The sequence below is a fragment of the Pseudonaja textilis genome, chromosome 2 (assembly GCF_049901715.1).
Source record: "Pseudonaja textilis isolate UNSWEBS1 chromosome 2, rPseTex1.2, whole genome shotgun sequence".
NCBI lineage: Eukaryota > Metazoa > Chordata > Lepidosauria > Squamata > Elapidae > Pseudonaja > Pseudonaja textilis.
This window is the reverse complement of record NC_141991.1, coordinates 212,549,206-212,571,167: the sequence shown is the minus strand read 5'-3', so window position 1 is coordinate 212,571,167 and position 21,962 is coordinate 212,549,206. Positions and strand designations below refer to the sequence as shown.

The window sequence follows — 21,962 nt, the reverse complement described above, 5'->3', positions numbered from 1 at the left end:
CCAAGTATGTTTTGATGAGGTGATTTGATTGAAAATGGAGATATTTTCTCAACACTGCCCAGATTTGAGCTAAACAGCAAATACCTAACCAACCCAGGGTTTTACAGATACTGCAATGGTATGTGTATATGTGTTTATGTTTGTGATAAAGAGCCTAAAGTAAATATGGACAGTACTGTTGGCCTATCTCCAGTTCCTTTTGCTCTAATCTGCTAATTTGGGGTATAATTAATATTGGTTTGACTCCTTATTGGTTCATGATAGAAAGTGTCCTCACATACTGTATAACAGCACAGTATGCTGGTTTAACAGCTATGGACAGGAAGGCACTACAGAGATTGATTAATTTGAGACAAGTAACCATTGGTTGCCCACTAACACCACTGGTATCTCTCCCCAGGTCTTGCTTTTTCAGCAGAAGATACTTAGGGATGATTCACATCCTGGCCAGTTTCTCTTTTTACTTTTACCATCAGGCAGAAAGCACAGAAGTATAGCCAGCTGGACAAACAGGTTTAAAAACAGCTTCTACTCATGGGCTGTCAGACTCCCAAACACAATATAGCACCACAAACAGATTAATATGATGAACTTCACTGATGCCAATATAGTGTGTAATATGTATATACCATGATATAAGATCATACACCAGAGTAATGTACATGTTGCACAGAATATGACAAACGTATGGAAATGTATGATTGTTTTTCCTAACTATTTGTATGAGGACTATTCTTTATATTATTCATGTTGTCTTGTATTCTTGTATGGACTGCATCGCTAGAGGCTAAATGAGTTTCGTTGTATACATGATGTACAATGACAATAAAGCATTTGAACTTTGAACTTCATATCCTGTACCTTTAAATATTTTCCCAGTATCCAAATGAATGGTATGAATCTGGAAGACTGCAGCTGTCTAGATTGTACAACAATAATCCTTCTGTCATGCCCCAGTCAGAATTTGATTTGGAGGGGGAAGCCAAGCATCTGACAGAGACTGGGAGTGTGGCTCCATTGGCTGTGGAAGAAACTGGGGAAGGGAGCAGTCCGGCTGGGCAGAACAGGGGAGAGGTAGAGCAAGGGAGAGAGAATTCAGAGGAAGACCCAGCCCACCCCCTCTTTATCTTAGGGCATGCAAGGAGGAACAGTGTTTAAAGGGAGGGAAGGGCCCTGATTTCCTTCATTAGCTGCAGCTGGGAACACAGTGTTTAAAAAGGGAAGTTGCGCACAGCAACTTGTTGGGAGCAAATTGTGAATTATCTGGTATTGTCGAGGCTTATCTATGTTCCTGGCATCTTCCTAACTGTGTATGTTTTGCTGTGCTTTCAAGTCTGCAATTCCTTCTCCTGCCCTGTCAAGTTAATTACTGCAGCATGATTTGTTTGGAGTTTTACTTACAGTTTGTATATACTTTGCTTTCAGACTGAATTTCTTCCCCTTAAAGACTGTTCCTGGATGAGTTTTTCTCCAGCCAAAGGTAACCTGGACATTGGGGGCAAAGTTGGAGATAAAGGGATTCTTGCTTATTTGACTGTTTGCCTTTGTGCCATGCCCCGGGTCATCACACCTTCAATAATATAACAGGCTGTAGTCTCAATACCAAATATAAATTACATCCAATAATATTGTAGTGGCAACTGGCTAACCTGTAAGGCAACAATTAAATTTGTTATAATTTAAGTTTAGAAAAGTAAATTTCTTAAAAATATTACTTTCCTTACATTTAATAATTTTCCTCTAAAATCACGTTGAAGCTTAAAAATTGGTGGCAGCTGAGACCTGGGAGTCCACCCAAACTTAAGGGTGGAACTCATGTAGCCCTAGATTAAAGCCTTTTACATTCACATTAATGACCACATTTACTTTTGCATAAAGGGAAAAAAACCATACATAGCTATGCAGTTTGGCTACAGCCCTCCCAACCAAAGGAAATTTTTCAAAATTATATAAAATTAGAAAATGGTAAATAGATGAAGTAGATTTTTCTAGTGCACTGGGCACAGCCACACTACTACCTATAATGATTTTAGACAAAATTAACTGTGATTGTTTTCTTCAAAGAATATTAGATATTGTGGTTTGGCAAGGATCCTCAAAATAAATTCTGGTTGTCTTACAGTATTCAAGAGTCCCTAGGGAGAAAACATTATTATTATATTATTTGAAGCCTGTCATAGAAAATCAAGCTGTAGGAAACTTTGCTATTGCCAAAGGAAGAATTTTTTCAAATCTGTACATTTTGAACCTTAGGATACAATCTGTATCTTCTGAAAACCTGGCCCCTAATTCTCAATATTAGGAGAAAAATAAAATGTGCTAGAATGTGATTGTCCTGCTATGCTAGAAAAGACAGATAAAAACAGAACATTTCCTCTTTTTAAATTTTTGTCCTAATAGAGTGAGACCAATTCAGATGCATTGCATCTATTTCTACATAAGACAGTCTTCTAGAATTATTAGGAAAAATAGGTAAGGGGAAGAAAGTAAAGCAGATGGCTAATGGAGCATTTTCAATTTTATATGCGTACAAAATACTTTTCTAATACCGTGTTTCTCCAACAATATGACCTTCCCCAATAGGAAGACCCAGCATGTTTTCTAGGCATAAAATCGAATTAAGCCCCTCCCCCCAAATTTAGGCCTATTTTAAAACATGCAAAATGGGGGGAAGGGCAGGAGACTTGCCGTTAGGAGCGCCCCATGGGCAGCAATTCCTCGCCACCAGCTGCTCCTAATGGGTGATCATGGTAGAGCGTGGAGAGCTCCCTACTCCTCCAAGCACCTTTGTGGCAGACCCAAGACCTTCAGCGCCCGCTGCTGTTGATTTCCCTTCTGCCCATGCTGCCACCACGTTTAGAGCTGCCACTTCCACATTTGGAGCACCACTGCTGTTTGGAGCACCGCTGCCATTTGGAGCTGCTGCTTCTGCATTTGGAGCTGCTGCTGCGTTTGGAGCTGCCACTTCCGTGTTTGGAGCGCTGCCGCTGTTTGGAGCACTGCTGCTGTTTGGAGCTGCCACTTCCGCATTTGGAGCTGCCGCCTGGTTTGGAGCTGCCGCTTCCACGTTTGGAACCCACCTCTGTTTGAAGCACTGCCGCTGTTTGGAGTTGCCATGTCTGTATTTGGAGCTGCCGCTGCGTTTGGAGCTGCCGCTTCCGCGTTTGGAGCGCTGCCGCTGTTTGGAGCACCACAGCCATTTGGAGCACCGCTGCCACTCCAAACACGGTGGCAGCTCCAAACATGACGGCGGTGCTCCAAATGGCAGCAGCACTCCAAATGGCAGCGGCACTCCAAACACGGAAGCGGCAGCTCCAAACGTGGCAGCGGAATGGGCAGAAGGGAAAGCAACAGTGGTGGGTGCCAAAGGTCTTGGGTCTGCAGCAAAGGTGTTTGGTGGGAGTAGGGAGCTCTCTGTGCTTTGCCATGATCACCAGTTAGGAGCGGCTGGTGACGAGGCTGCCCGCAGGGCGCTCTAGATGAGGATGCAAGGGGGGGGAATTAAGTCACCCCCGAAAAGACGGCCTAGCCATTTTTTCGGGGCTCAAAAAAATATAAGACCCAGCCTTATTTTATGAGAAACACAGTAGTTGCAATTGAACCTAATGGATTTTCCCTCTTCTGTTTCCTACATTTAACTTTGATAAATCAGATAGTATATTTCAAACACATTACCTTGCAATTATATAATCTCTTAAAATGGGTCAACTAGAGTCTCAGAGTATCTTTAATCTAGTAATAAATGTTATATCTCAAGTTAAGTGACAACCTTCATAGACCAAATATCTTACATAGTCAGCCAGAATACTTATTTCAGTTTAAGGTTTGTGATCCTCATGCTTTAAAATGGAGCTTTTGTGCATTTTTTCCCTTAATCATGTTTGGTTTCATAGTTCTTATGTTGCCTCACTGGAAATCTATTGCCAATTTTCATAATGTGTCTCACAATTTGTCCAGTTTCTGTCAATTATTTCATTATCCTTTCTACTCTGGTACAATTTTGATACTATTTTTTAATTGAGTCACAACTCTTGGCACCTCTGGATTATTTGAGAAGGATTATGTATTTCTGAATTTAGTAATCCTTTCTTTTTTCTATTTTTCACTTTAGCATGTGCCTGCTATTTTATTGCAATACTTATAATAGTCCAAGGGGCAGCAAGTCATGACACACAGGAAATACAATTATCCAAACCCCGAGTTCAAACCCAGAGTCTATTTCAGATTACCACTAAACAAACATCAGAGTAAATCCTGTTTCCCATACCAGTACATTATTTTCAAAATAAAATGGACAAACTTCAGATGATGCTCTACATAGAATTATTACTTAATTAAATTATTATAGACAAATTGATTCATTTGTAGGATTAATAAACCTACAAAATGTTTAAAAAAACATGCAAACCTAAAACACATGTGTCATATCATCACTGCCCTTGTCCTTGTTGTGTTCAGGGGAGAAAATAAGGAAAGTGGATTGCCAGCTTCTAATCTTTTGTTCTTTTCTGTGATACTAAATAGTACCTCATATGTCTCTGTTCATGCAAAGAAGGCATTTTAAATAATTTTAGAATGCACACATGCCCCTAAGTACCTCAATCCCAACTACAACTGGCCTTAAATGCAAACTACTCAATGCAAGAAGCCTTCTAAATAACATACCTGAATTTCTCCTCTTACTAAGTACGGCTAAATTCAACATCATATTTGTCTGTGAAACATGGCTGAATGCATCTCTCCTTGACTCCATTACCACAGTAAGAGACTATCATGTTTACCAATCAGATTGTGAAATCTGTAGAGGAGGTGGTGTTGCTATCTTCTATAAAAAGTCCCTACAGCTAAGAAACATCAAAGTTACCCAGGAGCTTACTCTTCCTGAGACCATCATCTGTGAACTGTCCTTAAATATCACATTTTGATTCTTATTATGTTACAGAGCCCCTGATTATGACATCGAACATGTAAACAAGTTAAATTCACTACTAACATGGGCAACATCCTGCCCACATGCTTTTATCTTTCTTGGCGACTTCAATCTACCTCAGATTAACTGGACCCTAAACGAATGTACAACTGAACCCATACATGCAACCTTCTACAATGCTGTAACAAATCTGGGACTGGAACAACTAGTAACCAACAATACTACCGTGTTTCTCATATAATAAGGCCAGGTCTTTTTTTTTCTGAGCCCTGAAAAAATGGCTAGGCCATCTTTTCAGGGGTGACTTAATTTCCCTCCCTTGCATCTTTGGGTGGGCGGGCAGTGACGGCTTGGATGTTGACATCGACATTGGTGGGGCACTTCGTATTGGGGTCAACACAGGCAGCACCATATGCAGGTGTGCAACAAAAGTACTTCCTAATGGCAAGCCCCCCCCCCCCAGCATTCCCGCCCCCTATTTTGCATGTTTTAATATAGGCCTTAATTTGGGGGTAGAGGCTTAATTTCATTTCATGCCTATAAAACATGCTGGGACTTCCTATTGGGGGAGGCCGTATTGTTGGAGAAACAGGATAGACTTAACAACTGCCTCTGCATCTTAACTGCATTTTCTGCAATAATTTGAATTCAATTTACAGAATACAAATTAAAGAACTCTTTTTCAACAGTGACCACAACATGATGGACTTTTGTCTCAACATACGTCCACACAAAAATAATCATAATGACGGGATCCCCAATTATAACTTCAAAAAAGGCAGCTATGGTCTTATAATCAACGATCTCTCTTCCCTTGATTGGCAATTTCTATTCACTGGATGCAATACTGTTGAAGACCATTACAACATATTTTTACTTGAAGTCAAAAGAGTCATCAAACTATATGTAGCAACAACTACTCCCAAAACCAGAAAAAACAGATTACCCATAACAATAAGGAAGCTTCAATCTGAAAAGAAATCACTTTGGCGGAAAAATAAATCTGGTGATGTTGCCAACTTTAAAAGCCGATACAAAAATTTATGCCACCAGATAAAGACTGAATGCACCAATTATCACATTAAACAAGAGGAAAACCTTCTATGCACCAATTCCACCCACACTTTCTACAATTTTGTAAGCAACAAACTAAAAGACTCAAGGTCCATCCCACCCCTGAAAGGACCTCATGGTAAAGACTGCAACAATGACACCATTAAAGCCAACCTCTTTAAAACATTCTTTGGCTCAGTATTTGTAAACAGCAATGGATCATGCCCAGTATTTCCTAGTCAAACCACAGACAACTACAATGATCTAATACATATCGACTTTACAGAAGACAATGTTGAAAAAGCACTACGCAATCTAAAACCATCTCTATCTATTGGACTGGATGGAATATGTGCCCGCTTCTTAAAAAACTTATCCATGGCCATAGCCGAACCTCTAAGCATAATCTTTAAAAAAATCTTTCAGGACCAGCTCCTTGCTAAATCTATCATCACTTGCCATGGTCGTCCCCATCTTCAAAAAGGGAGACCCCACCTAGTTGAAAATTACAGACCAATCTCTTTATGCTGCATCACCTGTAAAGTCATGGAATCAATTATTAACCAATCCATTATCCTTCACTTAGAGACAAATAACATACTCTCTAATAAACAATTTGGTTTCAGAAAAAAACTATCCCGTAATCTGCAACTCTTACACTGCAAAAACATATGGACTACACAACTCGATCAGGGCAAAGCAATAGACACAATCTACATAGACTTTTGTAAAACCTTTGATTCAGTGGTACACGACAAACTACTCCTAAAACTAAAATCTTATGGTATCTCTGGACACCTGTATAACTGGATAGAAGCATTCCTGTCAAACAGACAATAAATGGTCAAAATTGGGAGCGTCCTATCAAATTCTGTACTTGTCAACAGTGGTGTCCCCCAAGGCAGTGTTCTAGGACCAACTCTCTTCATACTCTACATAAATGATCTCTGTTATCATATTAAGAGCAACTGAGTTCTCTTTGCTGACGATGTAAAGCTATTCAACAGCACTGACAATACTGATACCCTTCAAAAAGACCTCGACTATGTATCAGAATGGTGAAACAAATGGCAACTTCAAATCTCAACAAATAAATGCTCTGTCCTACATATTGGCAAAAAATATAATAATCAGAAAATAAAATACAAGCTGAATAGTAAAGACCTTGCTGATAATCCAAACTCTGTCAAGGACCTTGGAGTACTCATCTCTAATGATCTAAGTGCTAGAGCCCACTATAACTACATAGCGAAAAAGACATTAAGAGTTGTTAACCTAATCCTACGTAGCTTTTTCTCTCATACTTCTAACTAGAGCATACAAAACATTTGCTAGACCAATACTTGAATGCAGCTCATCAGTCTGGTACCCGCATTACTTAATTGATATTAATACAGTTGAGAAAGTCCAGAAATATTTCATAAGAAGAGTTCTCCACTCCTCTACTCATTGCAGAATACTCTACTCATTGCTACCAGACTTGAAATTTTAGACCTAGAAAACCTAGAACTACGCTGCCTTCAGTCTGATCTAAGTATAGTATATCAAATCATACATTGCAATGTCCTACCTGTCAATGAATACTTCAGCTTCAACCATAACAACACAAGAGCAAACAATAGATACAAACTCAAGGCAAACCACATCGAACTTGATTGCAGGAAATACGACTTCAGCAACAGAGTGGTCAACGTCTGAAATACTCTACCTGACTCTGTGGTTTCTTCCCCGAATCCCAAAAACTTTAACCTTGGACTTTCTACTATTGACCTCACCCCTTTCCTAAGAGGTCTGTTGGGGGCATGCATAAGTGCACCAACGTGCCTACTGTCCCTGTCCTATTGTTTCTTTTTATTTTTATTTTATGTATTGATTTCATGTATTCATAACTATGTTTATATTTATACCTGACAAAATAAATAAATAAACACTCTCATTAAAAGAAACCTTGGACATGGAGAAAGGGGGTAGGGTGTAGAGCAAAAGTTTAACTTTTTCTGCTAACTTCAGTTTTAGCATTCTAAGCAATTAGTCATCTCAACAATAAATGTACATCTCTTATAAACCTCTTATAAAGGTTTGATATTTAAAAAAGGCCACCTTTTTTGGAAATAGCAAAGCAATACCACTTAAACTTATATATCTCTTCAGAGTGCTTTACAGCCCTCTTTAAGTGGTTTACTATCAGCACATTGTTCCCAACAATCTGGATCCTCATTTGTTACCACAATTCATAATTTCCAGGTTGCAGAGAAATGTATTTATAGTATGTAGCTTCATTTTAAAGTACATTATGCTGTATAAATTGCATTCTATGTATTTTATAGTCTATGATATTCCAGATTTTGGGGAAAGATAAATAAAAGAGGGAATTCTAGAACTTGTTAAAGGAAATATATTAAGAAAACTTTAAAGAAATATATTATATTTCAGATATCAGCCTCAGAATCTGCAGGTATATGTAATTACTGGTTATCTGAGCACATAATGCTAGATTTTTTTTTAATTCAGTGCATCCCCTTTCCTGATAATAGTGGGAATTATGTTCCGAACTCTTCTAATACAATTACCTAACATTTTCAGTGTTAATAAAGTGCTAACCATGCTAATAATATCTGTCACTGAGGTGTAAAATGGGCTCAGTTGTTTATGAAGTTGTAGCTCTGAAACATTTATCACAGTTTATTGTTCTGCTCTACTCCAATGCTAATTACCTGAATGGCTGAAAACATAATTCTGTGAGCAACAGTCATGTTGGAGGGTAAAAGAAAAAAAAATGTAACTATCAATTGTTGCGTCCTAGGGCTCTTCAAGGAAAGATACATACCAATTTTGACATTCCAATGCATGTGGAGCAGAGGTTAATGTTATTTTAAGTACTTGCCTTGTACACTTGTGTAAATTCAACTCAATCTCTGTAGATCTATAGCTGCAGGCATAGTCTTGCTATCATCATTTATGCCTCTCTTCTTTGAAAGTAAAACCCTTAAATAACCAATCACAAAAGAAGAGGATGCTTTATAGATGTTTAAGATTTCTTCATGCATTTCACATCTTGTGGTATGATTTATTTAGCTCTTCTGCTTATTATGGGAAGGTCTATTCATCTAGTTCATGGATCCCCAAACTTGGCAACTTGGCAACTTTAAGACTTGTGGACTTCAACTTCCAGAATTCTGGCTTATATACAATTGCATATTTTATAGAGACGCAGGTAGGATTTCCCATTAAGAAGCATGACATAATTACCCTCACCAAGATGCATTATACTTTTGTATAAGAAACCTAATGGTTTAGAACTAATGTTGTTTAAATCAAATACTAGCTGTATCAAAATATTAGAAATTACCCCATAACTATATAGACAAAGAAAGGGTGTAAATTTGTTCAGATATACAGGGTGAATTCAAATAAAATATCTAACCATATTTGACCTTTATGTTTTCATCTGATCAAATCTATGGTTGCCAGCAACAAGAACACGATCAACTATCAAATAGCTTTAGGTCTCATTAATCTTTTTTTTTTTTTTACTACCATTCTAATAGTGTTCTTGGTGCATAGCACAATTCTATGGAGTTTTCTAGTTTGACCTGCCAGTTTCCTTCCACTCTCCCCAGGCTTGCTCTCTGTGTTGTTCAGTCCATAACAAAGACACTCTTTCTTAGACCTGAGACGAGAAAAACTGTATTATTTCTGACAAGTTCCTGATCAGAGACAAGAGCTTCTTTTTCAAACTCAGCATGTTGAAATAACCCTTTTCTCAACACAGGAATTGATCAGATATAAGAGCTCTTCCTTGCCTAAAGCAGAGACTGGGTTCCCTTTCTTCTGCATGAAGAAAGGGATTTTTCTCCCTCTGTCTCTCTTTGTTTTTCCTCTTCCCTTTCTGGTTTTGCCGGAAAAAAAAAAGGATTATTCTATGTTATACTTCTTGCAAGAAGAAAGGCAGAGCCAGGATGAGATTCTCCCTTTCTGAAGCTGACATAATATATCTTCTTTCAGATATGCATAGCCTACTCTGGCCAGATTAGGCTCCACATAGATTCTGTAAAGCTCTCTTCAGAAAGGGGGAGAACTACTTTCCTCTCACTGAAATGTTGAGAGTCTTGCATTTTTATTTTATTTTTTGATCCTGATACTCTTCACTGTACATGCCTAATATTGATATTTTATTTTAAAAAATCTGTGCCGGGCCATTCTGAAAGTGAGTTCTCCCTTTAAAGAATAAACCAGAAATATTGTTTCAGTTTATTCATATATGCTCAGCTGGTTTGTACAGATCAGCTGGTTTGTACAGATCAAGGTAGTGTGCCAACTGTGGCTCTTTTTGGTAAGGACACATGATTTTATCAAATTTAGGATAGATTATTAAAATTCATTCTACTTGAATCTCCTTTAAAAGAAGCTTTAGAAATTGCAATTGTTACAGTAGCAAGAATTCTGGGAAAGATATAACTTATTCAATTGTATCTTCCTTGCTGGGGAATGTTATGATGTTCAAGATGAAAGTTACAGGTGATAATGAAGAATCCAAGTTACAAAATTTCAGTTCAACTCATACTGTCAGATTTCATTCTTTCTAACTAGATTGGGTGCTTAACCATGACATGTTTGTCTACAACAGAACATATTTAGTAGCATCCCATAAACTGTGCTGTAAGGACATAGTTTAATCCATATTGTTGATTTCTTTTTCTAGATAGTTTACCATTTTGTGTTCTCACCCAGGGATGGGAGAGGGGAATCACAGCTGAGTCTAATAATACGGACGTTTGACCATCCAAATTGTTCTTTATGCATCTATAAGAGAAATTCTGTCTCCATCTCAACCTATCCCTCGTATATCTTTCCATAAAAAGCTATAACTGTTTATTGCTTCTAATGGTGATGAGGGCTTTTAAGATGCTATTGGCTCATAATGTTTAAAAAAAAGCTGATATGAATCTTGAATGCTCCTTTAGCAAAGGAAACTTCTTAAGGGGAAAAATGAACTGTGTAAAATCAACTAGCAAAGAGAACATTTATTTACCTTCTTTAAAGCTTATTTTTCAACTGGAAAGATTATTTCAGAAATTGTGCTACATTAATAACAAACATGAGACATTCTTTTTTGGACTTCCCGAGTAATCTTAGTAGAGTTGTTCTGCATAAACATTATAGGATCCAATAAAAATGTTCTTTGTCCATTATAAAAATGATAACATGGGACAAGGAATATGAAATAAACATTGACAATATCACTCAGAAATTAATAAACAACATAATATAGCACTGGTCATATAAAAATATTATCTGTTTGAAACCTATGTTCATTTACTGTCCCAATTTAGCAAAATAGGTTGGACATAAATGCCTACTCACCACATCGTTCTATGAATTGCTATATATATCCAGTTCAACTAGATCTGTCCATCAGCATTGTGATATGAAAGTGGTGGTCTCCTTCTCATTCAGAGCAATTTTCTGTGTTTCCTTTTTTGTTCTTTGACACTGGGTAAACAAGAAATGAACTCTCCTTTGTGGTTTAACTGTTCCCTAAAGAAATCATTAGCCTCAAACAATAGTCAGCTAAAATGTAAATATTTCTTATGATTTTAAAAAATAAAAAATTGATTCTGATAATTTTTAGATATGCATTGGCCACACTACTTGGTTGCTTTGAGAATGAAAAAGTTTTAGCAGAAATTCAGAGTGGTGGGGTTTCCCTTCAGTGATAAAAGATGCTAACTAGTTTTAGATTTTTCTATCTTAATATTGCAAAGCAAATATAGCAGATTGTATTTTACAGTCCAATCACTCCTTCAGGAATGATAAGCACAATCTAGATCCCTCCTTCTATTTTTTGCTATTACCCCTTTCCTGTCTTCTTACCCAGCTTTTCAATTCTCCTCTTTCTGACCATCACTCTTTTCCTTCTTCTTTATGATTTTTTTGTTTTTGTTTTTGATAGGTGCGATGGCTCAGTGGCTTAATGATGCTGGAGAAAGTCTGTATTCTGAGTCCTAGCACTGTATGTTGGAGTGTACTCAAGGGTGGGATTCTACCAGCTGTGTAGAACCGGTAGCTCTGAAGAGCAGCAGACATATAACTGGTTCTATGTCTGCTGCTGTTTTGGCCCACCCACCGACCCAGGTCTTACCTGACCTTTATTTCCTGCTTTTTCAACCTCAGCTGCCGTGTGAGGCACAGCTGCAGATGAAAAAGCAGGAAAAAAGTGCTTTTTCAAATGCTGCTTCCCTGCATGCAGCGCTGCTCAGCTGTCCAGGCAGCAAGCTGACGAAGATTTATACACGCGCACAGCATGCAGGGAAGCACATCGTAAGTCACTGAAGCAGTAGTTGACCCTGTTGGATCCCACCCCTGAGTGCACTCCCATCACTTCCCTTAACTTTTGCCAACCTAGCAATTCGAAAGCACGTTTACATGCAAGTAGATAAATAGGTACCACTTCAATAGGGAAAAAGGCACTTTGAGCATCAGTATGAATCTGACCAGTACCGGACCTGCCTGGATGTGACACCCGAAGGCAAAGTGACATTGGTGGTGAAAAAAGTTCAGGGTGACATGGCCTTATGAATGTGGAGCTAGTTTGCCCACCCCTGTGGTGCACTCTGGATATTGAATGATCATGAACAGAATTGACTAGCAAATGTTGGCAGCCAAACAACTACTTTGTATTAGCACCCTAGTCTTCTGGCTAATGTAACATTGCCATATGCTGAGTAAAATATTTTTTCCCTAAAAGTAAGCAGGTTTCAAATTTGGTAAGGGGTTGAAATTGGGCTAAGAGCTACCTGCTGATTGAGGACTATAAATAGTTCTTACATGACCTGTATCCAGATAAAAATAATTGAGGCAAATTTAAATGAACTAAAGAACATTTTGGCAAACTTAATGAAATTCTAATAGGGGATAAAGCTGTATAAATTATAAATCAAAGTCAGTTTTATTTCATTTGCTATCTGGGAACATGAAAAATATTACCATGGTCTTTAAGGCTCATTTCCTTCCAAAGATTCAAATTTCTCTAAACAGCAGTTCAATTCTTTCCAAACATTAGAAAGGAGAATCATTTGCTTTCTGCACAAATATAAGAAAATGTCTTTTCTACTCCTTGGAATTAGGCTCTTGCTTCATGATTAAAGCATGTGGATTAGTCTCATTTAAATTATTCAATTTGCTGAATCCTTTTAAGATTCCAACAATTCTTTTTCAGCTCAAGATATCATATAGTATAAGTCTAGCTGGTCTTTACTTTTGTTATAACAGATAGTATATATTTCCAACTTCCTAATTTATACTGGATTTCTAATTATTTATTTTTAATATTTACCTACAACTTCCATAATTCTGGATTCCAAATAGAAATTACTGCTAGATCAGTATCATATCATATTGTATCTATTTGTTTTCAACTTATGATGGTTGACTCTGTATAATGCTTTTCATAGAACAAATGTGTTTAAACACACTGAGACTTATTTTACAGTATATGACACAGTGATTCACATGACTGGGAAGAATGTGAGGGAACAGACTCAAATCTATAAAAATCACTTCTGCTGATTTTATTTTGGAATCTAATCTGCAGATGCTGGTATTTGGAACATGTTCATATCTAGATTGTGTACTGAAATGAAAAGATTGGTGTAGCCAAAGATTCAGATTGTCATGAGTCTCCTAAACTATTATTTTTTTATAACATTTCTTTAACCAAAATAATAGTTTGTTCAGCCAAGTCAGGATTTGGTGTTAATCTGAAGGCAAGAGCTGGACTCTTGAAAATATGGCTGCCTTTTTGGATACATTTTTATTATTATTATTCATCACACAGTCAGCCAGATGTTCAGACTAGGTTTGGTATTTTTGTTTACCTATCGAGTCCTTACCAAGGACTTGGGATAGGCAAATCTGGATGTTTGATGGTGTTACAAATATCAATACAGGATAGAAGCTGTTCCAAGTAAAGCTGTCTTTTAAAATAATAATAATAATAATAATAATAATAATAATAATAATAATAATAATAATTATTATTATTATTATTATTATTATTATTTCACAATACAAAGCAAGCCTCTAAAATTGACTGTTGAAAAACAAAGCAATCAAGTATTCTTCTTTCCTTAAAGAGAAACATTCAGATATTCCACAAAAACCAACACGAAAGCTTTGAATATTTAAAATGTCAATTTTAAACACACCTAGAGATAATGACTACTTTGAGGTAGGAACAGAGCTTGGTGGCTGGAAGTAACCAATTTGCTCTCTGTGTGTCCTTGTTCATTTTGTAAACTACTTTGTGGAGATTAGAAATCAGTGACATTGAAACAAGAGGTCATTCTTATCTTCTCAGTTATTTTTGTCCATTTGTACAATATATTGTCTCTCAAGTTTTTTATCTTCATAACACATGTGTGTAGTTAAAAGTGTCATCACCTCCATATCACAGCAAGTATTTAAGCTGTTAGCAAGACATACCTTTCTCAAAAGAGCATGTAAATGGTAACTCCTAGTGAATGGCAGACTTTCAATACCTGATAAGAATGATAGAAAGTACTAATAGAAGGAAAGATTAAGAGCAGATTACAATCTTATGTCTTGGAAATGTTAAAATAAACAATTTTAAAAGACAGTTATACTAAGAATACACAGTCTCCAGGGCCTTCTTTGAATCTCCTTAGGAGTACATCATGAATGGAGAACATGTGTTCTTCCATATTTTCCTGAACTACAATTCCTAATACATTCCTAAGGATCATGGTCAATAAGGGTAGACACCAATAGTTTACTAACATCAAGATGATAACTTCTCCTGCCTGGTTTTTGCAAATCCTGAAATGATCAAATATTGAAAATGTTTAATTTAAACTGAAAAGGAAAAAAAACACAAATGTTATGTATATCCATGTTTTTGGATGTTATTAATTTTTATCCTGAAGCTTAATTTTGAATCTTGACTTTCAACAAACTAGATCTATGGCATAGATCATATATCATTTATTAAAGATACTTGATAAATCCACACTGATAAGAAAGGTAGAAAGAAAGAAGATAAAGTGATAAACACCAGCATATTATATTGACTTGTTTATCATGGCAATGGATGCACAACTGGAAAATCTGAAAGGTTAGGTTTAGATAGTTCATCATGAAAAAATGTCTACCTATATGATAGCAAAGGATCAGCATTATCTTGATGAGTTGTGATTGAGCATTTTACTTGAAAGGAGGACTTGCTGAGAGAAAAATACTGAAATCTGACTTTAAAATCTAATTCTGACATACAGAAGACTGTAAAAATTGGCTTTTATCATATTCAAATTAGAATTCCTTATTTCATTTTCTCATATCTTGGTCCATTGGCAAAAAAAAAAAAAAAAAGTAAATCTCCAGATTACGAAAATTTGTCCAGCCCCAATACAAATCACTGATAGCTTATTTCAGTGAGTATATTTGAAAAAAATCATATCATTTCCTTTTTCTGTAGCCTGCTGTACTAAAAATATTTTTAAGAAATGACAGAAATAATTTCATAGTTTCAAATTCAAAGGGATTTTATTTCTATATTTTTATTTTATTTTCCTTAACCAAACAATGCACTTAATTGCTTGCCATTATTCATCTAACAATATTCCTATTAATTTGTGTGCAAAGTAAGAAAATGCAGCACAATAATTGCTCAGGGGTTCTTAATATTATTTTGTGTTCAATTAAAAATATGGAATTAAGATACCAGACTCTGATCATAGTTGACCTTAATCTTTTTTTTTTTTTTTTGGGGGATCTTGCATTTGGTTTTTAGTTATAATTATTCTATATAAATGCCGAACATCATTCTGTAAATTCAGTAATAATAGAATACTATCTGCAATTATTAACATATTTTAACCTGCACTTAGAAGAATGACTACCCCATACTGTGCAAGCATTTGTTTTCTTCATAAAACTATGGTAAGTTTTATCAAAAAGAAATTGAACTCATTGAAAGCCAGTATCTATTTAAAAATAAATGTTTTACCCATAGTAATAAATCTACTAAATAAATGGACTAAAAAAGTTAAATATTTCATTCCTACACACCATTTATTTCAAAAGACAGATAAACAGCAAAACAATTTAATATACTTTTGTCTTGTTGTCAAACTGTCAAATTCACCATATTTCCCATATGGTAGCTCAGAACATTAAATCATGGTAAGACAAATCTTTGTTGGAGCTGAAAAATGTGATTTTTCTTCAAAAGCCATTCTTAGTTTGGGTCTATATGGACAGAGCCACATTTTTTTTTTTTGTAAAACATGCCGTTATGGTTTATCTAAATTTGTGAAATAGTTTAAAGATTGTTTTCTCACCAATTATTATTTCTTAATAAACAAATGCATAACAATAAGGTATGCAAAGTAGTACTATTGTTTTGCTATTAATTGTTGTTGATAGATACAATTTATTACAATAAAAATTGGATAGGAAGTTATTGGTGAAGCAAACTATACTGCAATAGTCTTGTACGTTTTTCAGGCCAGCTACAAGAGATCATACAAAAATGAGAATTTCATAGACAAAATCTTGAAAAATCCTGAAGCTACTGGATAATGAGAAACAATTAAGTTGTTAGGTTGACTGCTAGTTCTAAAATCTGACTGGTTAAACAGCTTCTAAATAAGCTTATTCTTTACATTTTTAAAAAATCTTCCCAATATCTTCTTCTGGGGTGGAGGAGGGGCAAACTGTGTCAAATCCAGAGTGGTATAAAGGGAAGCCTGAGCCTTAGATCCTTCTATGAGGAAAAAAAAGAAGCCTAGGAACTGCTATAACTCCATCATTTTTTTTAAAAAAAAAACCTAATGGGGGTAGATCTATAGTTGTACCAAGATTTGTCAGAGTTTTTCAATCATTTGTAGGGCCTTTGCAGCATAATGTACTTTGGCCAGACAGTGGATATGAAGTTAGTGTCAGAGTTCTAAGTAACATCTCCAACAGAATCAAAACTCTGAGGCAGACATATTATTCAAAGAACAGATTTATTAGGCATGTCATATTGCCACATGTGGGGAAACCCAAATCTAAAGTCCCTGGGGTTTCCCCCTAGTAAAAACCACATCTTCCATCTTCCTGCCCCTTCAGACCATCACATGACCTAATCAAGTCACAGTCCAAAGTTCATCTGGACTCATGTCCTGCCTCCTCACACCTGGTGGGAATGCCCTTTGCTTTCAGAGGAAAGAATCTTATTTTGATTACAAAACCCTTGTTATCTCTACCTCCCCCATCCTGTTCCCATAGCTTACTTAGCTATTGCTGTGACAGCCCTGAAGACGCCAAGAAAAATGGCTCCCAGGCTGATAGTTAATATAGTTCTTTGACTTTTGAATCAAACATCCTATGGTAGAGTTGAAATTACATTTTTTCCAAGCAAGGACTACCATATTGTCCACTAAATAATATTTTTAGCAATATTTTACATTAAATTTTGTTTGATCTTGGATTTCCCTCATCTTTCAGTGTTCTAACCTGCCAAACACTGTGTCTTCTGGTTGCCTCATGAGAAGCAAATGTCTGAAGCACTTGTGTGTTATCTCAAGCCTTTCCCTTTTCTGAAGAGGTATTATGAAGAATTGATCTACTTGCCAGCTCATTCTGTTACACTTATTGAATCCACTTTTATTCTTGGAAATTTAAGTTCATACATCTTTAAGCTGGCAAGTTTGAAAAACACTGCTCTTGGACATTATCTCAAACCTCAATATGACAATTCTCAAGCAAAAAATTCTGAAGACCATTTTCATAGCATACAGAAGAACTGGAATTCATGTACTCTGCTTTCTTACATATCAAACAACAATCAAGACTACTTCATTTTTTAGACCAAGAATATCTACAGCTCTTTGTGGATGATTACATAGGTAACTCTCACTATGTCTCACTTCCTCCTTTATAATTTCTCTCTGTTCTGTACAGACATTTGCATACTCGAAATCCGGCAGCCCAGATTGGCTAAAGCGCACGGCCACCGGATTGGCTGAGTGCGCGGCACTGATTGGTCGTTCGGAATCGGCCGCGATTGGCTGAGCCGATCGCGGGCGATTCAAAACGACCCGATTGGCCGCAGCACTCAGCAGAAAATGCTTTTAAGCCGCGCTTCTTCCCCACTCCACTCACTTGTGTTTTACCCCGAATAAAGAGCTGAACCAAGTCACTGCCTCGCGTCCTTTGTTCGTATGAGAGATACGACACTGGCGACGAGGATGGGATTTTAAAACAAGTCCCACACCGCACGTGGATCACGGAACCGCAATCGGCAACATGGCCAGCGTCAACGTGCCACCCGCTCCCTTCAACCAAGCCACGGAGGACTGGGAATCGTACATAGACAGATTCCTCATGTTCTTGGAGAGTAGCAACCTCAAGGACGCGAACGGGCAGAGAAAACGAGCCGTCTTCCTCACGCACTGCGGGCCCGCAGTGTTTAAAATGGCAAAAGCCCTCGCCAAACCTCTCGACGTGAAAGCCATGAACTGGGCCGATCTCGAACCGCTGCTGAGAAGCCACTACGCGCCCGCCGTGCCCACCCTCATCTGCCAGCACGAGTTCTACCGCCGCGACCAGAAGCAAGGCAAGAGTGTCAGCAACTTTGTGGCTGACCTCAGGGACCTCGGGGGACTGTGCGGGTTCACCGATCTCGATGAAGCCTTGCGGGACCGCGTCGTCCTCGGCCTCAGGGACCCCGTCCTACAGAGTCGGATCATGGCAAAGGGCGACATCTCCCTCGCCGACGCCCTTGCCGAAGCCACCGCAGCAGAGGCGACCCGGAAATCAGCGGCCCAATTGCGGCAGGCCAGCACCGCGGAGTGGCCCACCATGGCCGAGACGACTGCGACCCCCGAGAATCGGGCCGAAATCAACCACCGAGCGGCCGCATCCACGCACCATGGCGACCTCGAATCCCCCTCCGACTCGGAAGACGACGAGGAAGACATCCATCGGCTGCAGACGGGGCGCGACCGGCGCGAACCACGGAACCGAAAATCAAAGTTCCAGTGCGCTGGCTGCGGCGGCGAGCACCCGCGGTCGGAATGCCGGTTCTTCGATGCAATATGCCGGCATTGCGACAAGCGGGGCCACATCGCCAAGGTCTGCCGTTTCAAATGAAACCACAGCCCCCGCCACCGAGACGGCAGCCCACGGAGACGCGACAACGCCAGGCGCGACAACACCCCCCTGAGGAACCGAGACCGGGACAGTGAGAGCCGTTGGAGCCGGGAAGCAAGGAGCCGCCATTTCAGCGAAAACCGCCAGCGCGAGGAAACGCACCAGACGATCATCGTCGGCCATTCCTCCAACTGGGATGGCCGGAATGTCCACGTGGAGGTCGCCATCGAAGACCGCCCATGCAAGATGGAAGTGGACTCCGGGTCCTACCTATCCATGGTCGCGTGGCGGGAAATTAAGCGGCTAGTTCCCTCCATGAAGCGGCACGAGCTGGAGAGCCAGAAGCTCATCCTCAAGGACTACCAGGGGAATCGCATCCCCGTGGTAGGGACCGGGCACTTCAAGGTCACATTTAAAGGGCGCACCGAAATACTCCCCCTGACCATCGTCGAACGAGACTGCCCCAGCCTCCTGGGACTCCAATGGTTCGCGCCGCTGGGAATAGAAGTGACCGGCACCAACCACGTCGCCGAGGCAGACTGGGAGGAGCAGCTCGTGCGCGACTTCCAAGAGGTCTTCGACGGAAACCTAGGCAAGTACCGGGGGCCCCCAATATCGTTCAGCCTGGACCCCACCATTGCCCCCATCCGCCTCAAACCCCGGCGAGTGCCTTTTGCCCTCCGCCCCAAAATCGATGAGCAATTAAATAAGCTCATCGAGCAGGGAGTTCTCGAGCCAACGGACCATGCCCAGTGGGAGACCCCTATAGTCACCCCGATAAAACCAGATGGGTCAGTGAGAATCTGCGGGGACTATAAGGCCACCCTGAACCGCGCGCTCCAACAAAGTGCCTACCCCGTCCCAGTAGTGCAGCACCTCCTACACTCACTGGGGGGGCAGGGTTTTCGCCAAACTCGACCTGGCCCAAGCCTATCAGCAACTGCCGGTCGACGAGGCAACCGCAGAAGCACAGACCATAGTCACACACCGAGGGGCATTCCGCTGCAAGAGACTCCAGTTCGGAGTCAGCGTAGCCCCGGGGGTGTTTCAAAGCCTAATGGAGAGGCTCCTCCGGGGCATAAGAGGGGTAGTACCCTATTTTGACGACGTGCTCGTAGCCGCGGCCGACCAGAAACAATTGGAAGGCCGCCTAAGGGAAGTACTGCAAAGATTCCAAAGTGCAGGGCTAAAAGTTAAGAGGGAGAAATGCCAACTGCGCACGGCACGGGTTGAATTCCTGGGATATCTCCTAGATCAGCACGGAATCCACCCCACTGAGGGCAAAATCAAAGCCGTCAAGGAAGCCCCAAGACCCAGTAACAAAACTGAGTTACAAGCGTTCCTGGGGTTGATTAATTTCTACAATGTTTTCCTGCCCCAAAAGGCAACCGTGGCGGAACCGTTGCATAGGCTGCTCGACAAGGCAGCCACCTGGACGTGGGGAAGACAAGAAGAGGACGCGTTCAACAAAACCAAGGACCTTCTCACATCGGACGCTGTCCTCATCCAGTACAGCGAGACACTTCCCATCACGGTAACATGCGATGCATCACCCTTCGGCGTAGGAGCCGTCCTCAGCCACACCCTCGCCGACGGAAAAGAAGCCCCCATCGCCTTTTTCTCGAGGACCCTTTCAAAACCCGAAAGAAACTACAGCCAATTGGACAAAGAGGCTCTAGCAATCGTCGCAGCCGTAAAGAAATTCCACGAATACCTTTACGGCAGGACTTTCTCCATAATCACGGACCACAAGCCGCTGCTGGGAATACTGGCAGGAGACCGGGCCACCCCAATCATCCTCTCCCCAAGGATGACAAGGTGGTCCGAATTTCTCGCCGCCTACAATTACCGGCTAATCCACCGCCCCGGTAAGTCAATCCCGCATGCGGATGCCCTCAGCCGCACACCATTGCCAACCCTGGACGCTGACCCGGCACCCACAACATCTACCCTGAGCATCGAGACTTTACCCAACCTACCCCTGACCGCGTCAGACATTGCCCTAGCAACCAATAAAGACAAACGTCTGGCGCAGGTCCTAAGATGGGTGGGAAAAGGGTGGCCAGAAAAGGACGTGGACAACGAGTTCAAAGCTTACCGGAGCCGACAAACAGAGCTATCAACGCAAAAAGGCTGTCTACTGTGGGGGGACAGAGTCATAATTCCAGAAAAACTGCAAAAAAAAGTCCTGAGCATGCTGCACGAAGGGCACCCTGGCATCGTTAGGACAAAAGCCCTGGCCAGAAGTCACGCCTGGTGGCCAGGGATGGACAAGGAGATCGAAGCCTGGGTGGCCTCCTGCAAGCAGTGCCAGGAATCAAGACCAAACCCCCCCGCCACCCCGATCCTAGAATGGGAAACCCCCAGGGGGCCATGGTCCCGGATCCACGTAGATTTCGCGGGACCAACCAGAGGACACACCTTCCTGGTAACCGTAGACGCTTACTCCAATTGGCTGGAGGTAAGCAACATGAAGACAACAACCACAGACGCCGTCATCAGAGAACTCAGTAAGCTTTTCACAACCCACGGCCTTCCCGATGTCATCGTGTCAGACAACGGGCCCCAGTTCACCACGCTGCCCTTCGAGAAATTCCTGGCAGAACGAGGGATCCGGCACGCATTAACGGCACCGGTGCACCCGGCGGCGAACGGAAGGGCGGAGAAAATGGTCCAATTCACGAAGAAGACCATTCAAAAGATCGAAACCGGGGACATACAAGACAAAATAAACCGGATGCTGCTAATACAACACATAACCCCGAGCACTACAACGAACAAGAGCCCAGCGGAGCTACTAATGGGGAGGAAACTGCGATCACCG

At 40.2% G+C, this 21,962-nt stretch overlaps 1 long non-coding RNA gene across 1 annotated transcript in view; it reads right to left on the bottom strand.

Annotated features, from left to right (window-relative positions):
* Positions 1 to 1,426: 1,426 nt before the first annotated feature.
* The window catches only part of LOC148127356 (uncharacterized), a 66,713-nt gene continuing 46,177 nt past the window's right edge, over positions 1,427 to 21,962 (bottom strand). Inside the window, exons 2-3 of the long non-coding RNA XR_015741507.1 lie at positions 1,571 to 1,649; positions 1,427 to 1,485 (exon numbers count right to left, since the gene is read on the bottom strand). This is a non-coding gene — a long non-coding RNA (uncharacterized LOC148127356). The remainder of the gene's footprint in view (positions 1,486 to 1,570; positions 1,650 to 21,962) is intronic.